Source organism: Pyrgilauda ruficollis, unplaced genomic scaffold, assembly GCF_017590135.1.
Source record: "Pyrgilauda ruficollis isolate IOZ18807 unplaced genomic scaffold, ASM1759013v1 scaffold58, whole genome shotgun sequence".
Classification (NCBI taxonomy): Eukaryota; Metazoa; Chordata; class Aves; order Passeriformes; family Passeridae; genus Pyrgilauda; species Pyrgilauda ruficollis.
This window is the reverse complement of record NW_024527488.1, coordinates 180,159-195,139: the sequence shown is the minus strand read 5'-3', so window position 1 is coordinate 195,139 and position 14,981 is coordinate 180,159. Positions and strand designations below refer to the sequence as shown.

Here is a 14,981-nt window from a genome sequence, read left to right as displayed (position 1 = left end):
CTTACGAGGTATCTCTCTTCCAGCCAGCTGCCTCTTTTCATGCACTTTCTAAGTACATAATCATCTTTGAGGCTTCTATCCCTTCTGTCAAATTGAATGAAAACCTGCCAACAAGTTCAGAAGTTGTTGACTGCTTCTATCCCTGAAATTTGGCTGAAGAATAGTTATTTACATCTTCTCGGCTTCACTTTGCAACTATTCTCAGTGTGTTGCACAAATTACTAATGGCAAACCTCTCTCATGCCCAGTGCTGGGCTTGCTTTTAAGCATTTTGCTTCTGCTTGCAGTTCATGCCTCTGTGCTGAGCCTGGCAACCCCACCCAACACACTGACAACTCAGGGAAATCAATTCCTAAACAGATGTAACTTAGGAATTTAGACGCAAGACAACAAAAATTGTGAAGGAAGACTGATGAAATATATTATGAGGGAATAAAGTTGTGATAGGAAACCACTAAAATTCTCTGCAATGAGCCAGTATTATTAGGACTGGGGTTACTGTCTCCTCCTTAACAGAATGAAATTCATCAAAATTTCAACAACTTGCAACTGCAAGAATTGGAGTGTTTTCCTCAGTTCAAAAGGTTGTAGTTTAAAATTGCCAAATCTTGTTAACCGAACGAAAATCTGATTTGCATTGTGACAGTGCTGGAGGCTGTAATTATTTTTCCTGACATTTGAAGAAAGAAATAAACAGTGAAGCTGCTTTAAAAATGCAGGAAAAGATCAAAATTTGAAAGGAGTCATCTCTTACACCCACCTCAATGAGGCTGAATCATAATTTTTTGGCCCCTGCACAGATCCTGTCTCCTTCCACCTTGAAGCCCCCATGTTAAATTTGTTTTTCAACAAATCTCATGCACCATAAGATACATGTAAATGCTTTTAGTAGCCATCAGTCTTTGTCCTTGGAAGGTGTCGCACAAATACATTTAGAGGAATGCAAAATCTCACTATTTTAAACATCAGGGAGGGAAAAATACTTCATTAATAGCACTTACTTGCAACACACATAAGAAACAAGAACAACACAACAAGAAAAGGCCAACATCAGTATGTTACCACTGGCTGGTATTGGTCTGACACATTCTTTCTCCTTCTGTCACTGACTCAAAAAGTCCCCAAGACACGAAAGGAGTAGTTGATGCTATCTGCTCCAGAAATTCTTCCAAACCATCCTCGTAGATTTTCAGCCCAGACTTTTTCTTTTTTCAGGATCTCTATTGTCTCTTCTGGAGCCCTTGCCTATTTAGCTGTCCCTCCTATGCCAAACCACTGCTCCTGCACGTCACACGTCTCTGTTCCCTTCCAGGATGGAGAACCAGAAGCGTAGATGCTATCCCAGATGGCTTTTGTGTAAGTGCACCATTTTTTGCTTTAAGCTGTTCCAATAAAAACTTTCCTGTTTGCATCAAAACCAAAACAGCAGGTTCACAGCTCAGCCTCCCTCATCTGTCACAAGGAGAAACCGACTTTAGAAACAGCCGCAATGGGAACTCTGAGTAAAGATCTTGGAGAACACAAATTCCCAGCCCATGACACGGGCCAGCATTTACAGTGAATCATCACACAGACACCACGGAGAAGATTTTTGTTTCTCCATCTTCCTACTGCTTTACATGTGATTATTCAAAGACTACAATGTACCCTTTCCTGAGCCTCAGAAAGATAGAATGTATCTTTACAGTGATACTCACACTTGCCTTTTTGTCTCAGATTAATTGCCTGGCTTTTCAGTTGTTTGATCTGTGCAGATGTTTGATCATTAACAGAAGTGCAAAATACCAAGTTCTGCTCATCCTCAAAAAGCTTTCTGACTTCTTAAGTCACCAGGAAAAAATTGACAAAACTGAGTTACAAGGAATGGTAATGTCAGCATCATCTTTAAACCCACACATATTTTATAGGTTTGTCAAAAAAAGAGTTTGAATGTCTGAATCACTATACCTCATATATTTCTTCATTAACATATCCTGTACAAACCTTCCTAGAAACACTTCACTCAGTCCACACATCTAAAATCCTGATCCAGCCTCAACCCATCATCATTTAACCTGGCCCCAACAAACTCCTACTTGTTTCTGCTCCAACCATGAAGCTTGTCAAGAGCTCTGTGAATGGGTTTTGCTCGCATCACTACATCCCTCAGTGACTAAACTGCTTTACTCTATCAAGAGCCATAAACCAAGGAATAAATAAGGACAGTGGCAATATCCTGACACCCTCTGGGTCACACTTGCAAATCATTTTGTCAGTGGCACACCAAGCATACTGTTTGGCCAAAAAAGATTCTGCACTATCAAGGCTTGATAGCTTGAAAGTCAAGTGCATATTTTTTCTGTTTTTACTGTCAACATCCCATTGGTCAAGAATAATAACTTTTTATACAAGTAATTTGATACTTCAAAAAAATAACCAGTAAGTACTTCTTACTTTGCAACAATTTGTAAGGGGAAGAAAGGATTATCTACATTTTGACAAGGCTAATTTACAGTCAGATTATAACATGAGGTCTCACTATTTTGACACCAAAAACACCCTTTCATTCTATAAGAAAAGAGCAGATAATCAGAAAAAGAGTCAAGGGATTTTCCATTGCCTTGGGGTGGAAGGGCATCATGAATCAGGCACAATGCTGTTTGCACGATTAAGTTGTTTTCTTAAAATAATCCTGGTAGCTTCAAAGTTAGGAAAGCTTAAGTGGGTCAGTGTTTGGTGATTTTGGTAGGGGGTTGCATGAGCAAAATAAAGCACTAAGTAGAGATATGTAAAACTCACACTTATTCTGGGAAGGGAAAAATGTAGGTTGAGAGAACAAGTCATGGTTCCTCTGAAAAGCTGATTTTAAAATATTTGCATTGAAAATCAAAGTAAGGGATATAGGTAAACTTAGACCTGATGCTAAGCAGGTGATTTGCATACATTCTCATACATCTACCCACATGCCTCTGAAACTCCATCTGTACGAGAACACACAGCAAAACAACTCTGCCACCAAAACGCTGCAAACTGCTTAAATTTCAAACAGCTCCAGCACTACCTGTACTGGCATTTCCTGTTCCAGGCAGACAGCCTCTGGAAACGCTCCTGTAGAACTCGCTGCTGGGCATGTGACGGCCGCGTTGAACATTAACCGCGCACCGCGCCTCGCTCCGAGCCCGCACCGCGCTCACCGCTCCAGCCCCGCGGCCCCTCCGCTTACACAACGGCGGGGGCAGCGCCGGCCGCGGCCCCGGAGCTGCCGCTGACCCCCACCCACGCAGCCCCGGCAGGGATTTAACTCTGGCCGGGAGGAGGCGACGCTCCCGTCCCCCGGCACTCCGTCCCCACCTCGGCACCGCAGCCGCCTCCGCCGCCGGGACGGCGGCCACAACCGTGCCCGCTCCCCGAGACAAGCCGACCCCTGCCCACTGCAGTTTACCCCCTGCCCGACCCGCGGCTCAGCCCCTGTCCCAGCCCCGCCTCAGTCTCGGCGGACCCCCGGCTCACCGGCGGCTCCTCACGCAGCTCCTCTCCCGCCCCCTCCCGGCGGCGACTCCGGGCGCGGCCCCGCCCTCACGGCAACTTTTACTTCCCCCGCTTCCCGCTCCTCCTTCGCGCTCCCCTCCCCAGCCCGGCGCCGCCGCGCCTGCGCAGTGTGGCGGCAGCCGGGACGCTCTCCCAGAGCCGTGTCCCGGATATTCCCGAGCCAGGGAAGGGAGGGAGGGAAGGAGAGTGCAGCGGCGATTGGAGGCGGTGGCCGCGCCCTCGGCCAGCGCGCCTGCGCGGTGCGCGCGCGGGAAGGTGCGCGGGGCCGGGGGGCGCCTGAGGGGCCGCCATGGCGCCTGAGGCGGTGGGGCGGGAGCGGGGCTCGGATCTCCGCGTCCTGCGGAAGGTGCGGGGGAAACGCGGCCAGGTAAGGGGCTGTCAGAACCCCGCCGCTCCCTCCCCGCCTCCTCACGGTTCGAGGGCACAGGCGTCCTCGGTTTAAAGGGCGCAGTGGGTGCCCCTCAGGTGCTCGGGTTTGGAGTTAACAACCCGTTCAAATGAGCGCGGCGGCGCTTGTTTTTTCCAGCAATTGTTTTCCATTTCTCATTCCAGGATATCTGGGCGTGCACGTTGGCTTTCCTTGAGATGCCCGTGGAATAGCACTGGCATAGAGTGTCTTGTGAGCCAAACCCCACACAAGTGTACATCCACCTCAGAGTTGCGTTTGGCTTCCATGCGGCCTACAAAGGTTCTGTGTAGTTATTAATTTATCTGTCACCTGCCCCAGAGTCACTGCCCCAAAGTTGTGTTCCCTCTGATTTTTATCTAATCCATTATGTTGGCTAGGGAGTGGTGTTTCCTTTTGTTATTTGTGATAGGAATTCCGTATCCACAAATGCTCTTATTTCTAGTTGCTCAAGTACCTTGTATATTCCACTATTATGATTTTTTTTTCCTGGATAAACATGTAGATTTCACTAACACGGTTCATTTCTAGGTTAGTGATGATATTTTAGATGCTACCACACCCAACATCAGTCCTTGGCACATGCTGCTGGATACAACTTGTATTTTTTCTCTTCCAGTTGCCTTTCTGATAGTCTTCTAGGAATGGAAAAGTGCTTCTGTGCCTAAGAGCATGTTCAGTTTTCCAACAGCATCTTCTGCAATAGTAAATAAAATAATTTCCCTGTAGAGTTCCTTTTCTGTGTCTACTTTAGGTCAACCAGATTGCAAAATGACTGTGTGGAATACAAGGCACTGAATCAAATCAGCTCACTGCCTTAAATATGACATTTTGTTGTTCTTGTGTCCTTTTTTTATAAATTAATACATTTTCCTCAGATTACTTTTGCTACTGTTTCTTCCATTATATTGCCAGTGTAAAAACCCCACTAGGAAAGCAATTTTGGCACCTTCACTCTCCAGTGTTTTCCAACAGCTTTTTGGTTTGGTGATTCTTTGGCAAGATTTTCATTAAGTTTTCCAGATTTTTGTCTTACATGTATAGAAGTAGCTAGATAAATCAACAGATAGCCACATTTTTTCAGTGATTTGTAGAGTCATGTTCACAAATTGGAATTACTTACTACAGGATTTGTATAAAATGTTTTTTCTTGAGGCATTGGGATGTTTTCACCAGATTCCTTTTAGTTTTTGACAGATATTAGATTTCTTTGTCTCTTGTGTTCTTAAAATTCCCCTAGAATTTGTGATTTTTTACAGGGAATTGAATATCTGATCCATTGTTCTAAGATTCATGCAGTATCGTGGCTCTACTTTTTTGCGTAGTTCTTTCTTAACTGTGTGTTGACAGATACTCAGTGGAAATTTAAGAGTAAAAATATGTTGAAAGTTAGTGTATTAACATGGCTATTAAAAATCTAATTTTGTGTTCGTGCATCTTGTTATTGTACACTTATAAAAAGCATTCTGCTTATTGTTTTGGGTAGTGTCAGTTCAGTCCTTGATCCCTGCATTACTTCTTTGCAAAGCCAGTCAAGCAAAGGCATCTGTGTGTCCCAAAGTGGGATTATGACCTCATTTTGATATTTTTGCTTTCCCTGAACTCTGCTTTTCATGTTTGCCTCTGCCCTTTCTTCAGCACGGATTTGTTTTTCACCACTAATCTTTAGAAGTCCCTTAGGATTTATAGTGGTTTCTTCTGTTCCTGGTTTTTGTTTTTTTTTTCTCTCGGAGTAAGTGCAGTCTGTGAGCTTTAATTATAGTATATTTTAAGATTCTCTAGCACTGAATCTTAAGAGAGCCTTCCACACAAAGTTCAGGCAGAGGGTGACACAGGTGCAGCACAGGAAACCCTAAATGCGGTAGCAGAAGAATTTTTAAATTAGAATAAATGGTACAAAACAATGCTACCAGGGCAAATTATTTCCTGCTGCCTTTTGTGGCAGTGCAGGATATGTGCTAGGCATGATGCAGAAGAATTTCTCTGTGGGTTTATGAGCACACTTTGGTATTATTAGTCAATAGATTGTTACACTGGAGAGTTGGTGGGGAGCTGAAGAGGTGCTAAACTTGCAGGAGAGGGGTTGAAGGAGATGCGTTCAGGATGAGACACAAAACACCAAGCTGGGGGGGAAAGGAGGCAGAAATTATCCAGGTCCTTGAGCACATCCAGGGCATTGGGGTTTGCACATGTCCATTCCAGGGTAAAACACATTTATGGATAGCTACATGCCAAAAGAAAAGTCTTAACATAGTTAGGAGACGTCAGAATGTTCAAAGGTAATTGCATTAAATATTTTTCCTCAATGTTGCAGGAGTCACACATCATTTTCATCAATGACTGAGCTACAGATCTTTGTTTTACAGATGCACACAAGGGTTTATTTTGGTGTTACCATTTTCCTGTTCCAGGGTCATCTCTAATCTTGTTGCCAGTGGCTTTTCTGTAAACAAATTCTGACTTCTTCCTCTGAAATAATTCTATTTTGTCTTTTTTTTTTTAATATGCATTTTTAAATGAACATTTTTGTACCTGTAGCTTTACTGGAACACCTGTTCTCCAATTTCTTTCATATTTCTTCCTAATGCTTGGAACATATTTACAACAACCTTTTCAATCAACTGCTATCCTCTTCATGTTCAAATGTTTCATAAAAATTATGCCTGCTCTAATTCTTTTTGGAAGGGTAAAATAGTAAGGTTTGTGGGTTTTTTTAAAAAATAGTTAAGCAATGTTTTATTGAGTCATTGATTTTGTCATTGTTGCTCTTCTGCATGGATCTTTCTCCTTTTTCATGAGCTGTTCATTGTGTGAAATCAACTTTGTGTACTTAACAGGAACTGTGTCTGCACTTACTGGAGTACTTTGCAAAAAGTAAATTAGCAAATTATGTGTGAGGTCTGAGACAGAAAATTCCACAAGCCAATGCAGAATTTAAGGTGTGCTTTATTAGTTACATCTTTTTAAGTGTTTTCACTGCAGTTAATTCAGCACTACACTATCCTGCCTGTTATGGTCCAGTCTGTTTTACTGGCCTATCATGAACAATTTTTATGTGATTAAGTACCATTTAGCACTCACTTTAAGACACTTACAAACTAATGCCATTTTAATTGAAAAACTTGTTTAATTCCAGTGGAGGGGAACTGCCATCGTGTTGTTGTGAAGTAATTACTGAGCTCTGAAGAGAGTGTTTGAGGCTGTGCTACCCTTCTCAGGAGAAAAAAGGATAAAGAGAATCATTCTTCTAGAAGAAAATGTAGTTTGAAAGATACCAGGGGCACTGGGCCCTATTCTGCATAGGCTGTAATAGGATAAAGTTTCATTAGGTAAGGTAAGGGTTACTTCAGAATATGTGATTTTTTCACATTCTCTAAGCCTTTGGGGTATTGTTAGATCCTATGTTTAAACAGTTCTGCCTGAAGAGGAAAAAAAAATCTTTCAAATTCCAATATGTTCTTGCAGTTCTTGTCTTCAGGAGCAGTGCTTTTTCAATGAGTGATTGGCTCAGTGCTCTGCATAATTCTGCAAGAGTTAAGGAAAACACCCTGGTAGGGTGGAGTGCCATAAAGGTGGAGAAGAGCCAGAGAAAAGGTAAATAATACTTTTGTTATTTGTGACGTCAAATAGCAATCATATCCATTTGCTATGGCTTCTGAAGGGAAGCCCTAACAACACTTTAGCCCTAAAATTCTCTAGGCTGTATGCTCAGCTGTATTGCCACAAAATGATCCAAAACAAGAGCAGAACAAATGAAAAATAGATCTTCAGCTTGCAGTAAGCTACATGAGGATGTGTTTTATTATGGGGAACTTTACCTAACTCCATTCCAGTGCTCAAATCTTCCCTACCATGAACACCTTATTCCCACAACCTTTCTTTTAAACACACTCCAGCAGTGTTTTCCTCATATAGTCTGGAGCAAGCAGTCACATGAAGCTTACTCATCCAATTGATCTCATTCCCACATCCTGCATAGAGCCTAAAATTTATACATGTAAATTGGGGACATTAGAAGGCATGAATGAAAGGAGGAGAAAATGGATCCTGTCTGGAAAAAAGAAATATCACTGGCTTTTTTCATCTTAAAACTCCAAGTGAGGCTTCAGAAGCAATGAGAGTGTTAAGTGGTGGTTTATTTTAGGTACGTTAAAAAAACTGCCTAGCATTTCTGGTCAAGTTTGATCTGTTTCCTCCTCCTTCTCTCACTTAGCTGTGGACACTTTCGTAGAGCACAGCCACCTTTTTTAAACTTATCTTCCTGTAGGTGCAGGAATAACACAAGATATTGTCCTCTTATTCATTGTACACTAGCCAGACTATACATTTTTTCCTGGTAGCTTTTAAGGGCTACAATGTTCAGTGGGGTGGCAAAAGCCATTTCATTGAAGTCATCTAGAATTTCACTCTTAGAAAATCAAACATTGGTTTGCATTCTTCTCCAGACTTTTTGATGATAATGGGCCTGGAACCAGGTCTCTGTGTTCTTGATTTTTTTTCATTCTTTAGGAGCAAGGAAAAGGGTGGGGGTTGCATAAGTCTTGCAACTGAATATTTTTCCTCTTGGATAATCCAGTTTCCAGTCCAATAATCTACTTCTGTGGAACAACAATGTAATAGAATAGCCTAAAATAGGAAAGGATTTCAGTTTTTAAAGTTACTTGCTGAAACAGTCAAAGTATAAGAAAATTCTGTGTGTGCTGTATATATCTGACAACTTTTTAAATTTGTGTCCTCATCTGGATGCTCTTGAAAAAATAAAGTTTTTATAATTATCTTTGTTTGTGTTGCATCAGTCTTCAACAATCCTTGCAAGTTTCCAGGTCTCATTTATTGCTTCCTCCTAGCATGTAAACCAATAAGAATGGATGTCTGCAACAGAAAAAGAAAAGAAAGAGAGGTCTGATTCATACAGAATTGAACTTTCAGGGTGCAACCCAACATGAAGTAAAATGAAAACAAAAGAGAAGAATTTAGTGAGTATAAAATCAGACGTAACTAGTGACTGACATTACATAATATATATTCTGTCTCATTAAAAAAAATACATTGATTACTTCAGATAATAGAATGCAAAACATGTTTTGCATTTTGTCCTGGGTGAGAAACTGAGCATGATTTGATTTGAAATACATGAGTTGAGTGCCTTCCTCATGCACCTCAGTCTATGCCCAAGTAAAATGTAACAGGGTTAAAATATGGTATTTAAAGTAGATGGTGACTTCTTAGAGAAAAAAATGTAAAAGTAAATAGGATAAAACTTTTTTTTGCCATAGACAGATCATGCTAGACTTGCCTGCTTTCATTCTGTGATACAGTAATTGCTTTTCTAGGCAAACACGCTTGTTACACTGAAGAAAAGGGGAATTTTTAAGGTAAGTGGCAGATGGGCAAAGAAATAGCCCAGAGGAAAAAGTGGCAGTATGTTACACTTAGTGGCAGGGGGAAGTTGTTGGACCTCTATCTAAAAATTGATATTGAAACTCATAGTGCTTAATTTTTTCATTAGTGATCCTGGCACAAAAACCTAGAACTTGCTAATGAGCTCTGTTGACATCACAGAGTTGGGAAACAGTCCCTGTAGCGTGCTGTTGTACTGAACTAATTGGATGAGCTTGAGCAGTAGAGAAATAAAATGGGATACAATATAAAGTACAAGGTCGTGTGTTAGAGCCTAATGGGAAAGGCTCCCTGATAAAAGCTCAGAGCTTGTCAGGTGGAGGATGAGAGAATTTTAAAGAAGTGGGTGTGCAAGCCAAAGACAGAGTGGCTGTGAGTCACTGATTTGATGCTACTGTGGAAAATGTGAATCCAGTCACAAATAATTTCATCCCTGTACTTCTTGTACAGCTGAAACGGTACTAATGCCAAGTGTTGTACATGTGGCCGGTGAGACCTTAAAACAGAACAGATCTGGAAATCCACATGCAAGAAATTGAACTTAGAAGGATAGTAAAAATATGTTTTAAATCCCTACTAAATGAGAGGAGTGGACACAAGGACTTGAAACATAAAAGACCTTACAGTCTTTGAATATACCAGTTGAAGCAAGTGTGACAGAAAATGAAGCAAGTGGAAGGTGCCAAAAATAATTCTATTTTGTCAAAAGGTGTGCTTTATTAGTTACACAAAACCAAAAAAAAAAAAAAAAAACCAAAAAAAAAAAAAAAAACCCAAAAAAAACAAAACAAAAACCAAAAAAAAAAAAAAAACCCAAAAAGAACAATAAAAAAAACAAACAAAACAAAAATCCCAAACAAAACAAAAGCTTTGTAATAAGAAATTAAGATAGGTATGACCAAATTTAGATTGAATATTAGAGGAAGATTTTTAGTTGTCCAGGTGTCTGAAGATTGCTAAAAGAAAATGTCTTGTGCAAGGAACACATGCTAGAATAGCATTGTCTTCATCTCATGGAGTGCTAGAGCTGCAGATCTGCTTTACTGCTTCCTTCCCACTGATGCTTTCCATTTCCACATTTTCCTTTCTTTCTGCTTATTTTATAAGCCACATCTGAACAAATGATAAAGTGACATCACTAAATATAAGGAAACTTTTCATTTTGAGCTGTGTATAGTATCGCTTCCTTTTTAGCAGTGAGACATTCATGAAATTGATTTGCATCACTGCAAAACCCGGATAGGAAATAGACATTTCCATTTTAGTTCAGCTTGCTCTTTTCCTTCCTTTTTGTACAGCATGTTCTTGTTTTTACCTTTGCCAGCAAATAGTCAAAATGTTCTCATTAAGAACTTGAAGAATGACATAGTGCTGGAATTCGCTGCCGGAATTAAGCCTTACTTGGCTCCTTGACGTACAGTAGGCCAGCCTAGGAAGAGCCTGTCATGCCTCAAATGTTTGTTTATAATCATTTGTAGTTATCTTGCATAGTCATCTTTCAGTAATCTGGAGGGTAATGACCACAGTAACTACTGTTTCAAGTTACTATTTGCCTAGATTAACTTGGCTCTGCAGAGAATCTTCTCAAAGGAAAAGGAAGTGGAATGATACACTCTGGGCTTCTGCATGACTGCCAGTCTTCACCCTATGAGGACTGGGTATGGTCACCCTCCTGGCACCCAGGATCTCCTCAAGATTTGAAATTTTTTACTTTTTTGTTTTGGAAGATGACTGTCCATATGTCCTTCAGAACTCCAGAGAAATCCAGTTCTAAGTTATACCTTCCATGCAAAGCAGCCTGAGGGCTTTCCTGTGCTAATGAGTACAGCCAGCTCTGAACTGGCAAAGTTCAAACTGTTCTTTGTACAAACACCATCGAATATTTTAATCTCCATTTGCTTTTGAAAGAATAGTTGGCTCACAATACCAGGGCTTATTTTCACTCTTACAGTGATTTATAAATCCTCTGCCTCTTGCAAATGTTATTTAACTTTGTCTCACAGTATCTTTGTGCAGTAGGGAAGTATTGCAATTTCTGGGCCAGGTATTTTGGATGAATAGTCTGTTCTCAGGAAATCCAATTTCCATCTGAAAACAAAAGGGTTGTGAATTCATCCTGAATTTAGTTTAAAGCTTTGTCCAAAAATAACAGTAAGAGAAGTTATGTGGACTTTTTAATAGCTAAAGTTACATCTTTATTTAAAAACATCAAATACTGATTTGTTGATACTTTTATTAGTTAGAGGCTGCCCATTGTAGAATGAAAATATTTCAAGTAAATATTTCAAGAATCCAATATTTCAAGTAAAATAAAAGTAGAATGTTATTCTACTTGTAATGTTTCTTGCATTCATTTTACACCATAGCTGGGAATATTATGTATGTACTCACGTAAGGCTATTTTTTTACTTCTTTATTTTTACCATGAAATTCATTCTTCAGCATGAGGGAAAAAAAAAAAAAAAAAAAAAAAAAAAAAAAAAAAAAAAAAGCAAACAAAAAACCACCACAACCCCAACCCCCAAACATACAATAATAAAAAGAAAGGTTTATACAGCCTGCATTAGTATTTCTATTTTATTAAAGGGAAACCTCAGGAATAAGTTTTGTGTGTTGTGTCCTAACCTGAGCTCTCTGTATAGGATCAGGACTCTTGCCAAAGGTGTAGCTGAGGTCAGGCTTTTGTGTTCCCTGCAGTGCCCATATGCTGTGTGGGAGGTTTAAGTTAGGCCTGGCTGTCTCTGGTCCCAGCTTACATTTAAATGTTCCCATTTCCATGTGGGAATTGACTGCTCTCACTGCTCTCCTAATGGATATTTTGATGTAAATTAATGAACATCAGTACTAACAGCATGTGCTAGAATTGACATGGTACTCTAATACATGGCTTTGGGGAGGCAGAAAGTATTTCTTAAGATTGACAAGTCCCTCTTTTCCAGATCTTTAACAGTGCCCAGCAGATGATATTTATAGAAAGAAATGGGGTAAATATGGGGTGATCTTTGTTACACACTTCCTATGTTCCAGGTGCAGATCCCATAGTAGCCATTATCCATAATAGGCATAGTTACCACTATGAAGTTGTTTATCCTATTTCGAAGTTATTAATAGTTTTTGACCCATAGAATCTTATAGCACCAGGTTCCACAACCAGGCACTTCTTGAAAAAATATTTATTCCGTTGATTTTAAAGCTGGTTCCTTACCATTTTATTAAGAGTCAGTTTGTTCCTGTGTTATTGTTCCCTCATCATCTTTTCCATACCATTTGTGGAGACCTCTGTCATAACTTCCTTTATTTGTGTTGAGATAGTTTAATTGCTGTGTCCTTGCAGTGAAGTTTTATTTGTCTTTTTGTCTTCTGAGTCTCCTCTATTGTACTCTTAAACCATGATAACTTCTTTTTTTTTTTTTTTTTTTTTTTTTTTTTTTTACAGAAGGGTTAGAGCTCTGTAGTAGTTTTTCCTTGCTCTGAACACTTAGTCTGCAGGCTGTTTAAAATAATGCATTATTTCCTTGAAAGGATTTCACCCTTTCAGTGGCTTCTTTTTTTCCTTTTAGTAAGAGTATTTTATATGCAATTTTTTGTTTCTTAAACTCTATCAGTATTCTGACGGCATTTCGTAACTTTTTATAATCTATACTCTAACACCCAGTTACATAACAGCTCTGTGGCAAACACACTATTTATAAATCATTTAGATCACTTTTTATTTGGTTTTGAACAGTATGTAGCCTCAGGGAATAATGAAGGAGCCAGTGCTACGTGACTTGTCAGCCTTATAGGGATCTTCTGGTGTTTCTGTCTAGTCTGCTTATGGGCCTCACAATGAAAAATTCTAATCTAACATATATGGGGGTTTATGCTCCACAGTCTTAATGTATTTCAGGAAGTCTGTTTTATCCTCTTGGTTTAGGTGCTGCCCAGAATATTTTGTGCTGGTCAGCAAGGCCATCTCAGAGCTGAGGTAGAGTGCAGATTATTCATGTCTGGTGTGAAAATAATTTTCAAGAGACCTGATTAGATACGGGCTCATTTTCCTCTGCATTTCCATGTGGTTTCCCAGAGTATTTCTAAGGCATGATTGGGGTTGTTAGCACTTCACTATATGTAAAAATGCAAACCAAACTACCTGCATAGTTAGGCCCAGCTCTGTGATCCAAAACATCCATTCTGATGCTGAACACATACTATAAATTCTGATTACAAATACCTGTTTGAGATTAAATAAATACCATGTAGAAGTTCTGTATGCACAGAGGACAGTGCCAAAACCTTTGTTTGATTTCATTGGGAGTAGAATTCTGTCTCCAGTGTGTTTTTCCTGCTTCTGATTGGGACAATGTGTTTTAAATTAATTTAAACACAGGGATACCTTGGGACAATAGAATAATAATTTATTTCCACAATTGTCAGTTGTAGGGATCATACAGGAGGGAAAGCAGCCAAGACATGTTGACATATTTCTGACTTCTAAGAAGGGAGCATGCTGTTAATTTTTTTTCTCAAAAGCAGACAGTACAGGCCATGGACCCTGATTTTTCATGCCAAAAAAGGTTTAAGGTTCATATGTTTTAAAAATCCCTTATAGTCATGGAGTTATTTAGAAATGCATATCTCTTATTTATTTTTTACATACTGTGATCGTAGGGTATGTTGTATAGACTGGGAAATAGCAAATCTATTCTCAATTCAACATATTTTTAGTGAAAACAAATTAATTTTTAAGTTCCCTTTATACTGCAGCAATGGGTACCTTAATGTAAATAAAAATGAGGTAAAAAAGCCTTTGGGAACTAAGACTTTTAGGCTTTTTTATTGTGTATTTATTCTCACCATATTTCTGACTTCTCACCATACCCTTCAGTGCCTTTCTCTTTTTGAAGCAGATACAAGTGTCTTGTGATATAACATACATGACGTTAAATGCACATTTCCTGAAATATTTATGAACTTGTGCTTGTTTCTGTTTGTGTAAATCTGTTACTTGAGTGTTTTCCCATTCAATCTGTCCTTGCAGCTGTATTTGTCACAGCTAAAAGAAGCCTTTAGGAGCCCCTCTAAGTTATAGGGTACACTTCAAGTGTAATATAACAGTCTAAAAAATAAATGCAAGTCCTAAAACCCAGTGAAGGTAGCAGTGGACTTCTGAATTCCCAGTCTTACCAAGAGATGTTCCTTTGTGGCAAACAAGTTGGATTTTGGCAGAGGGTTTTGTTTATTGCAGTGGGACTTGCACAGTGAGGCTCCTTCCAGGCTGATGCAGCCAGGAAACATTCCTGGACACTGGCACTGGCTGCTGCGTGCTGTTGAATGCTTAGCACATTGCACAGCCCTCTCTGTGCCAATTAACACTCTCCCAAACCCTTCCCAGGCACGGCTCAGGAGTTTAGCGTGGCCTCTTCCCAGCAGGTGGTTTGGCACAAGCCCCTTGGTACGGGAAGGTTGAACGGTGTGGCTGCAGACTCTTCCCAGCCAGCGGGGATTCCACGGAGCGCTCCGGCCCGTGCAATGGTCTGTCGTGCTTGTGGCTCTCTGGTGGCAGAGCTGGGAGGCAGGAGGCACAGGGCTCCTCCTCTGCAGCTAATGGCTGAGCTGAGAGCGGAATCAGAGCTCCCGGCTTTGTGGGGACGCAGCTCCTCTGAGA

The 14,981-nt window shown here is 40.2% G+C and overlaps 1 protein-coding gene across 3 annotated transcripts in view; it reads right to left on the bottom strand.

Moving 5' to 3' along the window:
* Nucleotides 1-3,581, bottom strand: part of USP53 (ubiquitin specific peptidase 53) — a 30,517-nt gene extending 26,936 nt beyond the window's left edge. Inside the window, exon 1 of one of the 3 annotated variants that reach the window (XM_041482262.1) lies at nt 3,490-3,581. The gene's annotated coding sequence lies outside the window, so the exon portion shown is untranslated. Of the gene's footprint in view, nt 1-3,040; nt 3,369-3,489 lie in introns of those variants that run through there. The other 2 variants (XM_041482263.1, XM_041482261.1) reach the window with 2 other exon arrangements.
* Between the last annotated feature and the right edge of the window lie 11,400 nt (nt 3,582-14,981).